The sequence below is a fragment of the Rhipicephalus sanguineus genome, unplaced genomic scaffold, assembly GCF_013339695.2.
Source record: "Rhipicephalus sanguineus isolate Rsan-2018 unplaced genomic scaffold, BIME_Rsan_1.4 Seq579, whole genome shotgun sequence".
NCBI classification, from domain to species: Eukaryota; Metazoa; Arthropoda; class Arachnida; order Ixodida; family Ixodidae; genus Rhipicephalus; species Rhipicephalus sanguineus.
The window spans coordinates 46389-65054 of record NW_023615550.1 but is presented as its reverse complement, the minus strand read 5'-3'; the positions used below and the strand labels follow the sequence as shown (position 1 = coordinate 65054).

General features: G+C 49.2%; 1 pseudogene; it reads left to right on the top strand.

Moving 5' to 3' along the window:
* LOC119377839 (protein argonaute-2-like) overlaps nucleotides 1-18666 on the top strand; it is a 71138-nt pseudogene that overhangs the window by 46084 nt on the left and 6388 nt on the right.

The following is an 18666-nucleotide window of genomic DNA, read 5'->3' as shown; positions in this document are numbered from 1 at the left end:
CCGCGAACAGCTCCTGCTTTACTCCTCGCATGAGGAAGCGAACTTTCTTGTCTTCCGGCATTTCGGGGTCGGCGTGGCGGAAGAGTCTGGTCATTTCTTCTGTGAAGAGCACCACGTTTTCGTTTGGGAGCTGGACACGGGTTTCCAGTAGAGCTTCGGCCCTCTCCTTGCGACTCTTGTAAACGTGGCGAGTAACCTGGTGCGAAAAATGTCCCACGTTGTCAGGGGTCTTGGTTCTCGAAGCAGGTCCGCGCGGCGTCTTCCAAGGCGAAGTATACGTGCCGTAGCTTGTCCTCAATGGTCCATTTATTGAAGACGGCGACGCGGTCGTACGCTTCCAGCCAGCTTTCCGGGTCTTCAAATGACGATCCGCGGAACGTTGGCGGCTCCCTGCATTGTATTACGACTGCCGCGGGCGATGGTACAAGGGCTGTCCTCGTTGCCGCCGTCGTGGTCATGGCCTGTGTCTTCCGGGTCTTATCAGGTAGAAGCCCGTACTCTGGTGCTAGACCTCGTTGTCTGCGGCTGGCTCGCTGTTCGGGGTTGGCGTCGACATCTTCTTTGCGACTTGGACTGGGTTCATGGCTTGACGGGGGCATCCGGAACATGAAGGAAGAGCACCTTCACCAGATGTCACGGGGTCGTAACGTGCACGAAGACCGCAGGAGACGTGTCCGAGATGAAAGTCTTTATTCGGCCGAACTTGTGGCCGAGAAACGGAAAGGTTATTTACAGCAATACACACTGTATGCACTGATAGCGGCGAACAGAGCGTCGACGGTCGATCAACTGACAAGCGGTGAAGCGCGTCGGCATTTATACACGTACCGTCGAATATTCCAGCGTTATCGCTGGTTGTCGCGCAAACTCTGGAATAAGCTCGAGTGTTCGCGTCTTGCGCGAAATCTTAACAAAACGATCTACAATGATCCCGAAGGTTCTCGAACAATGAGGCGCGGTTCGCGCTGAGCGTTGCTGACAGTCTTTGTGGCCGAAAACCGAATTGCGAAAAGTGATCAGCCCTCGATATAGCTTCCGATGTGCACCGACTAATTTACTCGTGCGCCTGCCCTGTCCGCGTATTGTGGACCCGTCGGTCTACACTGGCTCAAATGGCCGCTGATGCCGCCTGCCATCCAGCGGAAGTTCAACACCCGCTGCCTACTTCGTTTTTCCCCAAAGGACAGCTTGCTCCTGCACAAAAGAGACCTCCGGCGCCCACGCGTGCATTCCTCCGCGTGGATCGGAGCTTCCCGGCGGCTTAACTCGCCGAGAGGGGGTTGCGCTCAGGAGGATTCGTGTAGGCGCCGCGTTGACTCCTGCCATCCGGGCTGCATTGACATCCGGTGCACAGCCTACCCCACCGACATGCCCCTTCTGCGTTGCTCCAGCCACAGAGGCAACGATCGATCACCTACGAGGCCTTTACTACTGCCCCGGTCGACCACCCGACTTTAACGCGCTGGACGCACGGGCCTTTGCATCGACCGCTCCTGGCCTTTATCAGCGAAACTGAACTCTTTCTTTTTATTTAACTTATGCCGTAGGGCATACTGGCGCCAATAAAAAAAAACCGAATACAGCAAAAGCGATAAAGCAACGCACATGGCAATATTCCCTCATACGATTTCATTGTTGACCATTTATTTGAGCCTGCATCGACTTCTAATGAATGTACGTGCAATTTCTCGCATAGAAATCTTGCAACACTTCACTAAAAGGCATAGTAAACTTCATTTCGCTGTGTTGAACAGGTTCACCGTACTCGGAGCACAACGGAGGCTTTACGAAAAAAAAAAAAAACGCTGTTTTTGGCTCAAACTGTTTTTATTGCCATCAGATAAGACTTGAGACTAGGCGGTAATGCTAGGTGTAATCGTAAATCGGAGAACGTAAGCTTTCGAAAAGCAACACAATTCACATCTGTCCAATGAGCGCATCTAGCGCAGTGCGTCAGTAAACAATGGCTGAAATGCGGAGCGCGTGCCGTCGGAGTGGGACGGTGCCACCTTAAAGGAGTACTGAAACAAAAATTTTGGCCACACTTTTTTTGCTGCATTGTGTTGCGGGGGGCCTGTTAGTCATAACACGGCACATCGTTTGTGCAGCTCGTGACGAATAATTAATTACATGCTCCTCATTACCGACCAGTGTCAGTTTCGTTTTCAAAAATGACACGCCTCCGGGTACGACTATCACCACCTAGCGGGTGCAGCGCTCGATCACGTCAGCACACAGAACGGTGACGTACTTCCGCGCGGTTCGCGAGCGGCCGCCGAGAGTAGGCTGCTGGAGCGAACGCGGCAAAAAAAAAAAAAAAAAAAAGATCGTGCCGTAAAACGCACCAACAAATTCACTGATTGCCGTACAGGTGTGGTGTTAAGGTTCCTTATAGCTGCGACCACCCCACGTAGGACAGACGGGCCACCGTGCTAGAGATTATTGGAACATAAAGAGATCGCTAACTGGAGGCTCACCTCTTAATCTTTCTTACATTGCTGAGAATGTAAATGCACGTCGATTTGATGATGAATGCGCAGTTTGTACTGACACAGGAATGAAGAAACGCGTTCAATGATTGAGGCATGGCATATCGATAGCAGTGATAGCGCATGCGTGAAGTTTGATTGGTGGGGAATAAGAAATCAAATGCCTTAACAGTTATCTGTCATGTGCCCCACACGTGCCGGATTGATAGGTTCGCCTATTGCAGGGGCATGCGCAGCTAAGTTTTCGTTTCTTTTTTTTTTTGTTCGCCGTTGTGCGCCTTTGCAGTTGTTAGTCGGCGTTTGTGGTGTGTTCTTCCTTATGTCCGTGTTTGCATCCCTGTCTTTTAGAATGAATTCAGTGTTCCAGTTCATATTTAATACATCTTGGTGATATCGGCACGCGATAATACGCATGCTGCTTAACTGCTACACCCGATGCATATCCACTCGGTAATACTGACGCTGCACTGTGTTAATCCTTTCGAATTTCATGCGTAGAGATACAGGCAGATAATTCCGGGATGTGTGCAGTTTACGGCGTAACAATAGTCAAGAAGCGGTGACGTGTTTTTTTCGTTTCGTGGTCCCACCTAGAGTTACTGTATATGCTACCTTTAGGTAGCAGAGTTGCGCATCTGTCTTCTAACGCCGCTAGCAATCGTGCATTGCGGAGAAGCTGCCGCTTGGGCCAATCGTTTTTATTTCTTGACGCCTCCGCTGCAGCGAACTGAATTAACACTAGCCATCGACAGCCAATGTTTATCGCCGGTTTTCGACACGCCAGACGGGTTAATCGGCGACAGGCAGGCATGTCGCCTGCAAAAATGAAGTGCGACTTCACCGCATAGCTGTGGTTGCTAGCCGGACCTATGCGCTACTCTGCTACCTAAAGGTAGCATATACAGTGACTCTAGTCCCACCGATACCACAGCTATGGCCACAGCGCCAACGAGCAGCAGGCGAGCTAACAGCCGGCTCGCTCGGCGTACACACTTTTCCCATAGTGCTCCACGCGCCCACGGGGCGCTCTGGGATAGCTTGAAAAAGGTCTGTTGGCGCTGTTGCAGGTGGTGGGCAGCGTGGACGGTCACCCGAGCCGATACGCGGCCACCCTGCGAGTACAGCAGCACGACCAAGAGATCATACAGGACCTCGCATCAATGGTTAAGGAGCTGCTGCTCCTCTTCTACAAGTCTACGAAAATGAAGCCAGTGCGCATCGTCATCTACAGAGACGCCGTCTCTGAGGGCCAGTTTGGGCACTTGCTGACCCAAGAAATACTGGCGGTTCGCGAGGCGTGCCTCAGGATCGAAACGAGCTACAAGCCGGGAATCACGCTTGTCGCCGTTCAAAGGCGCCACCACACGCGCTTCTTCTGCGCCGACAAGAAGGGCCGCCTGGCGGCAACATTCCTGCCGGCACCACGGTCGACACGGACGTCACGCACCCCTTGCGGTTCGACTTCTACCTCTGCTCTCATACGGGCATCCAGGTGAGCTTCTCCATTGTCTGTTTTTCCAGCCGGTGGACGCATTAGGCCACGCCCAAATAGTGACTGCCCAAGGGTCACAACGAGCTCGGCAGTATGTAGGCCAACGCCCGTGGCCGTTCGAAAAATGGCCAGCCCGACGTCGGCAAATTGGTTGGGGCCGATGTCGTTTTTTGCAAGTGGCCGGGCTGTTTGCCGACCATCGGCAGCTGGACGGTCAACGGCGTCGGGCCGACGTCGCGAACTCAGTAGTGCCTACCTCGGGCCGCACGTGACCGAGCACTTGCCAACGATGGCAAAAGCACGGCAAATGTTCTTTGTCGTTATTCACCGCTAAATATTCTGAATTTAGTTTATGCAAGTATATATTTCGATCGCAGAGGGGGTAATCTTTTTTTTTTTTTGGAGATAAGCAATATTCAATTTCCTTTGGCTTGTTTATTACGCAACGCTTTACGCAAACGAAAATTGGCAACATTTTCGCTGAATCAATGCTTCAAATGATGACAAGTAATAATAACGAAATAATTTTGCACAAATACGCTTGCTTGCATTGTTAAAGACCCAATTATACTTGAATGTACACACCGTGACCCTAAAATTGACAAACACACTGCTGATACTTTATGAAATATTGGCATCCACCCACGCAAGCGCTTCGATCAATAAAAAATCAGACGGATACAAGTATAGTTTTAGAGATCACAATATATGTCTTTCGGTCGAGGTGCCACGCGTAGTGTCGTCTTCCGTTTCTGTCGCCTCCTGTTATGACCACCGTCTCTGTCGCTCGAGCCAATGAGCCACGGCTTTTCATCCAGTGGCCAGCGATGCTTCCGGGAAGCGGCTCCGAACGGATAAACCGTCTAATGGAACAAGTTGTGAACCCATAGTTACGATAAGAACACAAACAGTTTCCTGACGAAGCGCTACATTTTAATACATCAATAACACTGTTATTTTGCAAGATCCGCGAGATAGATATCTAGTTGTTAATCTAAGTTCCACTTTGTCGTGACGAACACACACTACATGCATATATGCGTAAGTTGTCCAGGTAATTAGGGCACCTACGCCGCAAGTTACGTAATATTGAGAAGAGCTATAAGGTGGGCTAGTTTGTGTTGATTCATCTTCAAAGGTGCGTTTAGTGAACACAAACGACACAAACGAAAAGTACAGGACATAAGGCAACGAGCGCAAACTACCAACTGGTTTATTGTCTGAAAAAACGTAGCCCCAAGAAAGGGGTGTGTCAAACGAGCATGCGCAGATGCTCATAGGAAGGCAAACAGGGCAGGGCGATAATGAGCGGGGGGGGGGGGGTACGGCGGCAACATGTGTTAGTGCCCTTCTATCGTCCTTACAGCGGCTGAGGTAGATTTTGCGAAAATTACAAGCTAATTTTGATTCGATCTTGCTTCTTCGGATCGCGTTCCCTCCTTACCCTCCTTTTTCACCTTTTCCTTCTTCCGTACCCTCCCCCTGCTCATTATCGCCCTGCCCCGTTTGCCTTCTTATGAGCATCTGCGCATGCTCGTTTGACACACCCTTTCTTGGGGCTACGTTTTTCAGACAATAAACCAGTTGGTAGTTTGCGCTCGTTGACTTATGTCCTGTACTTTTTCGTTTGTGTCGTTTGTGTTCACTAAGCGCACCTTTGAAGATGAATACGTAATTTTATTAACGATATTCGTAAACTAACGTTTTCGTACCTAACGTATTCGTACCTAACGTTCGTTCGACCTCAGCTTAGCTTTGTGCACGAGACGCAAGCCTGCCGTGTCACATGTGAATTACATGCATATGCGAATTAGTTTTGCTGCCGATCAGAGATTATAAAACATTTCATTTTTTTTTCTTTTCAATTGATATTGACGGCTATTTTCAATATTCAAGCTATCGAGTGGGACGCCCAAGGGGCGGACGCCGCCGCCGAAAACGACAGAGTCAACGATGCGACCAAAAGATATGCGAGCAGTTAGCATGTGTGGCAGGAGAGGAGAGCGTCTCTCGCCCGAAAGTGAAGAAGAACAAGCGCACCCATAGGGAAACTACGTGGACACTGCCATGCGGCAATGCCGCCACGGGTCTCGTGAAATGCATTGAGACGCTCGCTTACGATAGTTTGCAATCTCGGTTTTGGTTCCATGCGCGCGCAGTTTGGAATTTCGGAGTGTCCGACGTCGTTATTCTTTTTATCGCTACCACCGTTATCTAGGTTACATTATTAATGGCCAATATGAGATTTTTTTTATCATGAGAATACACGAGATTGCAAGAATTCTTCGCGAGCCGTCATTGTAGCTGCCTCTAGGCAATGCGCAAGTCCGGAAAATAGACGGCAGACGTCTTGTGATGTTTATTTTCCACAGTAAAAAAAAAGCGACAAATAAAAAAAACACAGTCACTACCTATTGAAGGCAACCAGTTCTCTTGCGTTGTTGCCACAGCAAAGTACAGAGCGGTTGTTGCCACGCGAAGCTCCACTGGTCTACGTCAGCTGAAAAAAAAAAATCGAAATTTGAAAACTACGAGAAGACGCGAAAGGCCACAGCTGTTTAACGCGTGGAATTAGAAACAGTTGCAATATTCTTTTACAAACGTCCCATTCTGAGGATTGCTCTATGCTTTCATTATAGAAAGCGTTACATTACACGACCTCATTCTATGCGCCTTCAAACCAACGAGCACGCATATCTAAGTTCCGGCATCCGCGATAGAATGTACCGTAGTACTGCCCCAACCCGTACGTTATCACAGATGAAACGTTGTACAAGAGCTCGAAATAAATGCGCGAGGCGAAACCTTTTTCCATCGCGCCGAAGCGAGAATTTTCGAGGCACGCGGTACTTATCTTCGCGCTTCTGCAAGTTATCTTGCGCCAGGCGTTTTAAAAACGTGAGCGACGCGCGTTATCGCTTGATCGCTTGAAACGCTCGTTGCGTTTTCAACACGCTAGTCCATTTGTTTACACCGAATAGTCATCTGATAACGCGAGTGCAAAAAGAAATGCGCATCTGGGGATATTAAAATCGTCACGAACCTTTCATAAGTTTACGTCGAAGCGCCCGAAGCCTAATTACGCGTTAGCGCGGGCAACAACCTTACTACGCAGTACATCGAGGGACATAAAAGTGAGGGTTCTCACCTTGCTGTCGACCAGGGTTGCCACTGACTTTCGAGTCAAAGTTGCCAAACGACGAAGAAAAAGTCGCCTTTTTTTCACAAATTTCGCCAAAAATGACGCCACTCTAGATATGGGCGGCGTACCTAGCACTAAGAATTTCCTATTACTTATAGCCCCGTAGAATACAGTACCACCCAAAAACCTTCCATTATAATGACGTTTTTCAATGCCACTCGCATTGCCCGCTTCACCATGGGAGTGCTTGGTGCGCCTGGTGCCGCAAGGCTTACCACCCATTAGGAATGGAACGCTCATGATATCCATGCCCGTTCTTTCAAAGGTAAAGGTGTGGTAAACCTTGTGTGAAAACCATGAAAGCGTTGTTGGTAGACCGCCTCCAGACAGAAATCTTACAGGAACTGGTCATTAGTGAGGTCTATACCCTTTCAGTCTGAACCAGTCGCCACACAAGCGCAAGCTTAAGTGTGGCGCCAACGCATTCTTGATGACAGCTGCGCACGTGGTACGGTGCATTCAATTTTTCGTCCTATTCTTCAAGCACAATTTCACCGAGCTTGTCAACCGCACTTATAGATGCGTGTGTAGCTGTGTACAATGCAATTCGAACTTCGCGCCTTGCTTCGTCAAAAGTTGGCTTGCTAACCTGAGTAAGCACTGCTTGAGCTGCCTGCTGTGCGGCAGGCCCAACATAATCATTATGTTTCTTAGCGTGCCTCAGGAGATCCGCGTATTGAGGCCTCAATATGCAGCAGCAGCAGTATTTGCACTTTGCCGCTTGTCCTTGTTGTGTCGACGATATCCTATCTGGAAAACATTTCGTAAGCAAACAAATAAACACCTATTGCCTTAAATGCGCAAACTGTGCTTAGAAAAGATAATGCCGCTGCGACTGGTGCCGCTCAACTTGGCCAAATAATAAATTTCCTCACTCGCTTTACAACATCGCAAGAGTGTGTCATGTGTGGCTTGTGTTAATACAAAAACTACGAAAAGCAGCCTGTGGCAACTGAGTGAGGCAGCCCGACCCTCACGTTCCTAAATACGATACGATCATCCTTCAAGACTGACACTCAAGACTGACTACGACGTTCACAATACACACACCTTCAAGTTATTGGTCCCAGAGCCATTCATCACGAAATTTTCTTTTCGCATCTTCCCAGTTGTTTCCCTGAGCATGAGATGGGTCGAGAGAATACAGTCGATGGTGTGTGAAGTGTGATCTTTACCACTTTTGCAATGTCATGTTCTGCGCCAGCTTACTTAGGCATCGAGCCGCGTCAATCCTGGATAACGGTATAGAAATAAGGTTTGACTGCGGCTACTACCTGTTCTTTCCCGGGAGGAATATACAGTGTTGTGCCGTCTGCGTCTGGGTGTAGCATTCACCAACGCCTACTCATTTAAAGGACCCCTCACCAGGTTTGACAATTTTGAGCTAACGAGCGCAATGCATACACCGGGCATTCACGATCACGTCTGCCAAAATTTGCAACGCTACGCGCTGCGGAAATGGGTCAAATTTCAAGGTGAACGCTGCTTGCCCTTCCTATAGCGGGCGCGCGCTTTAGAGGATGAGGGGATGACGTACATGAGAAAATGGCCTACGTAGATGGTACTGCTGTGACGTCGCTCCTCTACGTAGACGACTGTGCTCTGACGTCGCCAAGAGTAGCACGTGACGCTGCGATAATTATTTGACACGACATGTGTAGTTTGTATATTGTTGCTTGAATAGATTAATAAAACTTCCGAGAAATAATGAGCCACGCAAAGGGAATGTGTGCGTCTTTTGCATTTTTTTTCGTGAATTGCAGCGAGATGCGGGGCTTATGTGCCTCGCTTTCCCATGCGTTCGTGTCCCCGTGGTTAACGCATTGAGCAGACGCCAGCCCTTGAAACGAAAGTAATGTTCTGGCGCGTATGAGCGCTCATTATGCTGATTTATTCTACCGCGTCCAAGTAAACGTTAATGCGGCACTGGCTCATGATACCGCCACTCTCGTGCCCGTACAAATGTTTCAACTGTCATGCGCGTCCCGCAGAAACAGGCAGTACACCACAGAGAACGCCGACAAAACGCCCATGGCCGCTACATAAAAAAAAATTATAGCATATCCACGGGTGAATGATGAAGAGCTTGGGCGAAGCTCCTGAAGCAATCATGTGTACACCTTGAAATGTTCAGTGGTTTCGCCCAGGAGTAATCAAAGCGATACGCCGCTATGATTATTTTTCCTTTTTGGTATTTTAACACGAAAGTTTTATGCCGGGATCCACCAAGTACATCCGTCACGGATATGACGTTGATAAAATGGACGCCAACGGGTGAGAAAGAAAAACCAAGAAAAAGATACCCCGCTGGGAATCGAACCCACGACATTGCGGCCGCGACGGCTAGCGCCCGACGCCCTACCGACCAAGCTAACTCGGGAGATGCGAGACACGGTGCGAACGCGCCTTATATCTTTCACACCTTCTCTTTCGCGGCGGGCGGAGCGGGGCGGTGCCGCCGTCTGTGAGATGTGAAAAGAAGTAATACTTCACGATCGACACTTACTAGCGCTTACTCCGAGATTGCACGCGATATCGGAGGTCATGGTTACAGCGTCTCGATACCAGCGGGTAGACTGGCCGCGCTGGCATCGCCGAGGCACCCTTGACGCAATTACGTTGGTTAAGGTCTTTCTTTGCCTTTCGCTTCGTGTTAGCGTGCGTCGGCTCATCGGAGTAGTGCAGCTTCCACGTGCACCAACGGGATTTCTCCGCCGCCGACTGCTTCAATTGCGAGAGCACCGACTAACAAAACTGCTGCAATACGCGTTGCAGAAAGGACGCGATTTCGACGGGCGAATGTCGTGCCTTGGTGGAGCGAGAGCAGCGCCTGTGAGACAGAAACCAGCGGGACGCACGCGTTTGCGGCTCAGGCTACGAACCTCTACCTCCCGTGTTGCTGAAGCGCAGTGTGTTTAGTGATGCATGAGCACAGGCGTCGGCTACCCATTACTAGAAAGCCCACACCGTGCTGTTCTCTCCTTAATTGACGACGCTTTGATAAAGTGCATACCGGGTACCAGTGTTGATTATGAGCTTGTTGATATCATCCTTACGCGGGATTCACGATTCGCTGTGTCCAAAATATGTTTACACCGTCAGCTACCACAACGGTTTAATCATAATCATGCAATATAACATACGTGGACGTGAGAAAGAGACAGAGAGAGGGGGAAGAACTTTATTGAGACCCTGAGGAAATAAATCATGATGACTGAGGGGCGCGAGAAAACGGCACACAACGAAAAGAAGTACACGGGACAACGCGCTTTAACAAATACCAACTCGCCCAACTTTTTACCATACTTAGTATAAATGAATCATTGGCTTATGGGCTCCCTTGGCAACCAATGCAAGTGCACTTGCGAGGAACCCACTACGCTATAAATTATCATAATTTCTGTGAAGCAGGGAAGCAGCCATTGTGCCATTTTTTTGCCATTCAACGGAGAGCCATGGTACCCGCTAAAAACATGTAAGGCATTATGCGCACTTTGTTGATGCTGTGCCTGATGACGATGAAGAATTATGGCGGAGCCCTTTTTAATGGATTGGAGGCATTCAACAACCTACTCGTTGCGCAATTCGCATTGTGTGAGGCGTGGTTACAGAATTGACGTCGTGTGACGCCTGTTTGTTATTTCACCCTTCTATCACGTTATATATGACATAGAGTAGTGTGGTTCCTTCCGTATGTGAAGCCTGTATAGCGTCTTTTTGCAAGGAAGTTTAAGCACCGGAATGGATCAGTGGTAGAACACTATGCTCCCACGCAGAGGAGAGGGCCCAGGTTCGAACCCCGTTCCATCCTGAAAATTTTTTCGCATTTCGTTCTTTTTTTCTTATTTCGCGCGATAGTGGTTACGGACACCGGCGGCGGCGGCGGCTGACAACTACGGCGCCAAAAACGGCCGTTGAAATGATCTTATAACAGCTGTCGCTGTAAAAAAGACATAAATGCTCTGCATGACAGCTTCTGTGGCGCTCGGAACCTGCTTCGGAAACGCACGCGTGTTATTTCAACGTTTAACGTGCTCCGGGCTCGTTAAAATTATTGTCCCTTTAGTTTGATAATTGATGAGCATCTTAGCCCACAAATGTTAACAATTTAACGGTTCAAGCGAGCGCCGAGTTCGGTTTCAGGCGCCCGCAATATGCACGGGAGCGAGCGGCGTGTCGTCTGCAATCGCTGCTCCTTGGACCCTCGAGAGGGCGCGCGTGTAGTTGTCGCCACCTTTAAAAATACAGGGACCTTAACTACGGCTGGCCTGACGTACACACGACCTCTCTGTCTGGCCAAAAACCGCTTGCTCGGTGTTACACCGGCCTGCTACTTCGTGCCTGCGTCGGCGGCCAAGTTAGTGCCGGTGCAGTGAGCCATATGTGCCGTTGTGGTCAGCAGCTTAGGTGGGCCCGTCTGCTGATCATGCATTCACGGTCAATTGGGTCTGAACCGCACCTGTAACCGAGCAAGGGGAGACATTGGCCAAAAAGCGATGGTCGGCCACGTTTGCTTGGGTGATTGCACGGAATAAATCTCCCAGCTGCGACGAAAAAAAAAAGAGCAGTAAGGAAGGCAGTCTCTTTGTTAAAGGAGCACTGACATCAAATTTCAAGATCGAGATGTGCCCATCATTCGATCGCTTGGTATGCATAGGTCTTCTTGGCCAAATTTGAACGGCATCCGTCGCGTGGAAGTTATTTTAATTCGATGTCAAACAGCGTAGGAGAAAAAACAAAAAATCGGCTGCCCTGCAACATCAACACTAGTGCTACGTGTTCGGTGTGATACATTGCGCAAAAATCACCCTGAGTGACGATACGCTAGTAACAATGACGTCGACGATCTCTGAGTGTGTTTGGAGAGCCATGCTTTCACTCTCTTTGCTGTGTCGAAGCGTGCGGCGTGCGTTTGCGGGGCGCACATGCACAATACGACGACTGGCACCCGGCGAGGCCTATTGTTCCGCACCCCTCTCGCTTTGTTGTCGGGCTGCACTCGAGGTAGTTTTCGTGAGGGGTCACGCGCTTAACAGGTTTAACCCATACCGAGGCACCCACATACTTTCAATCTCTACCGCGCGCGGGGCCCCGATTTGAAAACCGCGCTTTCTACGTCACCACAGCTTGAGTGCACGTGGTCTTTGACGCTCCCCGCATGGGTCGCTAGTTTCTTGTGGTTTTTAGGCGGGCGTATTGAAGTGACGCTAAAATGGTCACAATTAACTACGCTAGAATTAGTTATACGATACGCTGAGCATTTACGATTTAACTTAGGGATTACCAGACCCAAAGCTACAAATTACAGTAAAAAAGTCACCAACAAAAATTTTGCTGTCAGGGGTCCTTTAAGTTACTATGCGCTAGCTAGCCAGCCGATGCCAGATATTATGAAATCGACTTGTCTGTAGGTGGTGTTGGCCTAAATAGTCTCTTTAATGGATTTTCTCCTGTTTGCTTGACATGGCGGGAACGTGCGTGCGACATTAGAACTTCAGCACATAACAAAGCAGAAAACTGGGCGAGTTGGTATGCATTCATCGTCACAGGATAGCGCGCACTTACAACGGGGACAAAGGGAGAAGAACACAGTTAAAGGTCCTACATTTTCGACACACCTTGGCATGCATTGCAGGGACTGCGGGTGCTCCGCGGATTTCACAGGCACCACAGTTTTATTCCGTCACAAGGACAAGACTAAAAGGGAGATCTGTGAGGCTTTCCAAACCAAAAAAACGCCAGGCCTGCGCTGAAACCGCAGCACAGTCACAGCGAAAGCTGGAAGAGCGGCGTTTCTAGAGCCCGTTGCAAGCTCTGTTGGGGCTACAATACAACTAGACTAGAAAGGTACCCACTACGCCATAAATCACAATTTTTGTGAAGTTGGGAAGCACCTACTAAGCCATTATTCGTCATTCTGCAGAGAAGCGAGGCGAGCAACTACACGTCTGAAGGCATTAGTGCACTTTGTGACGATGAAGAATTATGGCTCAGCCATTTGTAATGGGTTGGAAGCTTTAAACGGCCCACCAGTTATGTAATTTGCATTGGGTGACGCCCGCTCGCTATTTCCCTCTCCCGTCATGCTGTATAACATACGTTGACGTGGGAGAGATACGGGGGGGGGGGAATAACTTTACTGAGACCCGAGGAAACAGATCATGCGCTCATGGGCTTCCTTGCCAACCAATCCAAGTGCACTTGCGAGGAACCCACTATGCTATAAAGCATTGTAATTTTACTGAGACCCCGAGGAAATGGATCTGCGCTTAAAGGCTTCCTTGGCAACCAATACAGTGCACTTGCGAGGAACCCACTACGCTCTAAATCATTCTAATTTTTGAGATGTAGGGCAGCAGGCACTGTGCCATTTTCGTCATTTTACAGATCTGTGGTACCTGCTAAACGCATGTAAGTCATTATGCGCACTTTGTTGATGCTGTGCTGATGACGACGAAGAATTATGGCAGTGATCTTTGTAATGGGTTGGAAGCATTTCACAACCTACTCGTTGCGCAATTCGCATTGTGTGATGCCTCGTTACAGAATTCGCGTTGTGCGACGCTTGGTGCTTATTTTACTCTTCTACCACACTATATGCATGTGCTAATGTGGTTCCTTCCCGACATGAAGCCTGTGTAGGACCTTCTTCCAAAGCAGTTTCCTTTTTCCGAAGCGGTCCGCCATTTTCACGCCGGCTCCGATCTAGGGGCGCATTGACGGCGCGTGTGTGAGCGGTTCGCAGGCTGTACGGAGGCTTTGCGTAGACTATAATACTCCGGAAATGCATCAATGTGTTATGTGGTTTAAAATCTTATTTTTGATAGTTTACTGTCTAACAGCACTATGAAATTCGCCGCTTCACGCGATGATATGCTGCTGCCTGAAACCATCTTTAAACGCCCTGTGACCGCTTGTTGGCGTGATAGTTTCTTTACATTAAAACGGAAACGGGTCGTTTGACACCGGCTGATCTTGCTCTGCGGGTGTAAAATAACGCGTTGCTTAGGCTTTAGTGTAGAGCAATGGGTAATTGAGGTTCGAATCTCCGTATATTACTTGGCATTTCCGCTCTTCAGGAAGATTTGCTCGGCGAAGCTGTGCTGGTTCAAAACAGTCATTATGCAGCAATGATGATAAAGTTACTTGAGGAAATGTCTACAGTAAAGGTAACCAATTAATAAATGACCAATGAATACGTGATTGCTGTCAGTATTTTGATCCAATTGCATATCTTTATCTATTATCATTTAATTGTCACACGTATTTGGCAGAACTCCTGAGGCAAAAGATAATAAGCTAGCAAAATGACAATTAATAAATTTCAACACATAAAATAGCCATGTCCCTCTCCGGCTCTACTTGACAACCGAAGAAAAAAAAAGCAGAATATACATTACATAGAAACGAAAATGTATCAGTTGTGCCTAATACACCAACACACGATTTCAGTGTTCACTGCAGGCTCACTCCTGCACATGTCTTGCTTGCATACCCGTACCTATTAGCTTCCTTCGCCGCGACTTGACGCAGGTGCACGCGCAGCCTCAGCCTCGCGGAGTTTGGAATTAGCAGCTTTTCCACAGCTTCTTGTGTCGCTGACAGCATCCTGCCAAGTTCGGCCGCGGAACCTTGTTTAGGTATGCAGTCACAACCTTCAGGGGTGATTTCATCGAAAATACGCTCTCGGTCCAACCGGCAACACATTACCATAACTAGAGAGACAGCGCGCAGCATGCCGTCCCAGCCTACGAAAAGAAACAGCTTCGGTAGTCTTCCACGTCACGTGCAAGTTTGCGTGCGCTGAGTACGAATTAGGATTCCGAACTCTATTTCTAAAACTGGTACAGACACGCGTAGAACTTTACAATGGGATTTGTTTTCTGAATGCTTTACACTCACAGCTAAGAGTTACCGTAACTTGTAAATTACTTCGTACGCTGTATCTCATCAAGAAACATCCTCCCGAACGCGATGTATGAGGGCAGATCTTTCAGTCACCACCCTCGTGCTACAAAAATATTGCAGAATACAGAAATATTTTGAGGGAATTGCGTAATACTCACAATTCACAGGGACGAAGTGTTTGTAGGCTGCCAATTGTCGCGATTGATCTTAGCCACCGAGACAGTTCTCTTTTGGGTCCTTCGGTAAGTTGAACAGTCGCCAACCATTGCTCGAGTGGTTTGAGCACAGTGGCACACAGCCAGTGACGTAGGCAGAAATGTTTTTCCGGGCGGGGGGGGGGGGGACCTTTTGTGTCATTTGTGTTCTGTATCCCATGAGGAGATAATTCTTGGGGGGGGGGGGGGTGGAGGGGGGCACGAGCACGGTGTGCCCCCCCCCCCCTCTCGGCTACGCCACTGCATAAAGGAGCCAGGCATTTCGCGTGAAAGCGCTCAAAGAACGCCGTAGTTAAGCCCGCATCAAATTCCTGCCAACTACCGCCACGTTGTAGCCGCGTCTCGACAAGCGCGCTCGGCGTGAAAATGGCGGACAGCACTACGAAAACTGGTTTTGGCGACAGGAGCTCAGGACTTCAAAGGATGTCTCCACTCTCTACGGAGGGGGGGGGGTGATTCTTAAAAGGAAGAAGGAAATGAAAATGAAAATTGGGTGTAGAGTGCACGATAACTGTCTCTCAAGTGAGGACACCTCAACCGATACACTCACGGGGGACCGGGGATTGAGGGGACAGTGAGAGTGAAAGAGATGGTAAAAGAAGAAAAAAAAGAAAAAAAGAAAGGTATGAGTGGGAAAAAAAAGGTGAGGGGGGGGGGGGGCAGGAGAACGGGCGTCCGAGTCACCGTGGTGAGCGGCTAGAAAATTCGTTCGACTATACTCGGCGACAACTTATCTTGGTATTGGAGCGAAGGCTACGGAGGCGGGGCATCCGCACATTTGTGTTACTACGCAAGTAGTTCGGCATCTTGCAGCCGATTTCAGTTCCAGTTTCGGTTTCGCATGCTCGCATCGCTAGAGCGTTTAGCACCATGTCTACATGCAGAATGGGAACATCAGTGTGCGTAGATGCATCTACCTACTGTACTGTATATTGTCACAGGGTTGTTACGTTGACGAAGGCAGCAGTGGGTGTGTCGAAGATGAAACTCTTTATTTGGCCGAACTTGTGGGCGGGAAACGAGTCAGTCAGAGCGTCGTCCGTCAATAATTCTGACAAGTCGTAAAGCGTGTCGGCTTTTATACATGTTCTATCGAATGTTCCAGTGCTATAGCTGGTGGCCACGTAATCTCTGACTATTAGCGTACCGCGCGCAATCTTAACAGAAAGATCTAAAACAATCGTGGCGCTTCTGGAACATCGCATCGCGGTCTGCGCGGAGCATTCCAAACAGTCTTTGCGGGTGAAGCCCGAAGACAACAAAATAAGACACATGGGAATATGATGAACGCCACCAAGCGCACACCGCAACCTGAATGCGGCGTTTGCTGGATTGTAACGCGATCACGACGATTGCAACGCGAGAGGCGACTTTAGTAGCAAAAATTTGGAGAAAAGCTCGCATTGTATTCGAATAAATCGGAATGCAAGTACCATGATGCCGCTGAATTGGGTTTAGATTTAAAGAGAGCTCACGCTTAATGAAAAAGAGACTGACGCAGATTATTTTATCAAGTTTCGCTGGTCACACACTTTCACAGAGCGTAGTTTCTCGGCCGTAGGTATTTCATTGCGCATGAAGTAGCTGTGCACTTTGCGCCGCAATGCTGCCAACGCACACGTGTAATAGCGCAGCAGCCGCGTCTTGCCGGTGATGCTCTTCTCAGTTTGGCCCGAGAAATTCAATTTCTTGCGCTTCGGGGAGGCAAGTGGGGCCCGCAGAGCTTCAGCCTTGATACGTTCGCTCACTCACTCCGGTGAGCTCGGTGACAGTCCGGCACACTGCATTTGCAGACAAGTCACGCTGACGGCGCCTCACTCCAGTGATGACATTGCAGATAACTTGCGTGGTCTGGTTTGATAGCCACTTTCTGTCACATTTAGAGTACAGCTTCTTCGGAGAACGAAACGGCGAGTTTGCGGCCGCACACGGTTCAGGCCAACGGTTCAGGGGGCATCGCGGACGCCATGTTTACTGAGACTCTGAGAGAGCAGGCGTGAGGAAAATGTGGTGCAGGCGTGAGGAAAACGTGGTGCTGTCCAAAAAATAAAGACAGAAAAAAACTGGAAGTTTACAATAACATTTTTTTTCACGAATGGCTTCCCATACTCGTTCTCTTTTTATAATGAGGAAATCTTTATTTATTCTAGCTAGGTAACTTTTCGAATTAGAAAATAAATATAAGTACTATTTCATGGCGCGCGCGCATGCAGGCACATTGGCTCTGTAGCTTCCACAGTGGTGCCAAGAAAAGTTGTCGCGGAGTATAGGCCGGCATCCTCGAGAAAAGCGAGTAGGGCCGCAAGGGCTGATCGGCGACGGTGCACGTGGCCGGTGGGATGGAGCAAGTCCTGTAGGGTCGCACACGGCAGTCCGACGAGTCGGTACTTCATGACGAGCCGCTTCCGCGCAGTTATACGGAGGAGGACATCGAGGGCGGCACTCGGGCGAGGGGGACATCGAGGCACTCTAGAAGCACGGTTCAGCAAGTGCCGGTGCAGCCGCGACACTACTGACACTACCACGCGGCGGCTGCCACCAAAACGAAGATGCAGTTGCAGGCAGTGTTGGTCGAACAGTCGACGCGGCGTGTATCGCTGGTGTTGTTTACCAAAAACACTGCCGCGGCGGCACTCTTCGTAGCTGCCGTATGGATCTGCTCGACTCTGCAGCGACGACGATTCCGACAACGGCGACCCTCACAACCACAACGACTCCGAGGATGATTTTGACGGTGTATGTGCTTTGGTCGCCAGCATATGTTGGTACGTGAAGATGTAACTCCTGTTCCCGGGTACGAGAATGTCGTCGGCAGGTTCTATCAGTGTGATTTGAAGAGACTGTTCAGACTATCTAGAGAGACGTTTTACTGGTTCAATAGAAATTTCGCTGGTTTCGACCTTCTATTAAAGTGCGTGCGAGGCAGGGGCGTAGCCAGGGGGGGGGGGGTAGGCACACCGGGCCCGTGCCCCCCCCCCCCCCCGAAATTTCTTTGGCCATGGCATACGAGCTCAAAATGACACTCGATCACATCTGCCTGCCCGACCCGCACTTCAGATCAAAAAGGTGCCCCCCCCCCCCCCCGCCCCGAAAAAAAATTTCTGGCTACGCCCCTGGTGCGAGGCCATACAACAAGAAAAAACGAAAATATCTAGGGTCCTTTGACCGACGCTAAGACGGCTTAACGCGAAAGTTCAGTTCAGTTATCCAGGAAAGTGTATGCTCGCAAATTTGTGCTCAAAGAATTTTACCGACGCCGTCACTTTTTTTCACGCTAGACTATAGAACGAATGTGCAATTCTTGTAGACCATTAAGACACATGTATACGCACGCTCGCATGATGAATACATTTTTAAACT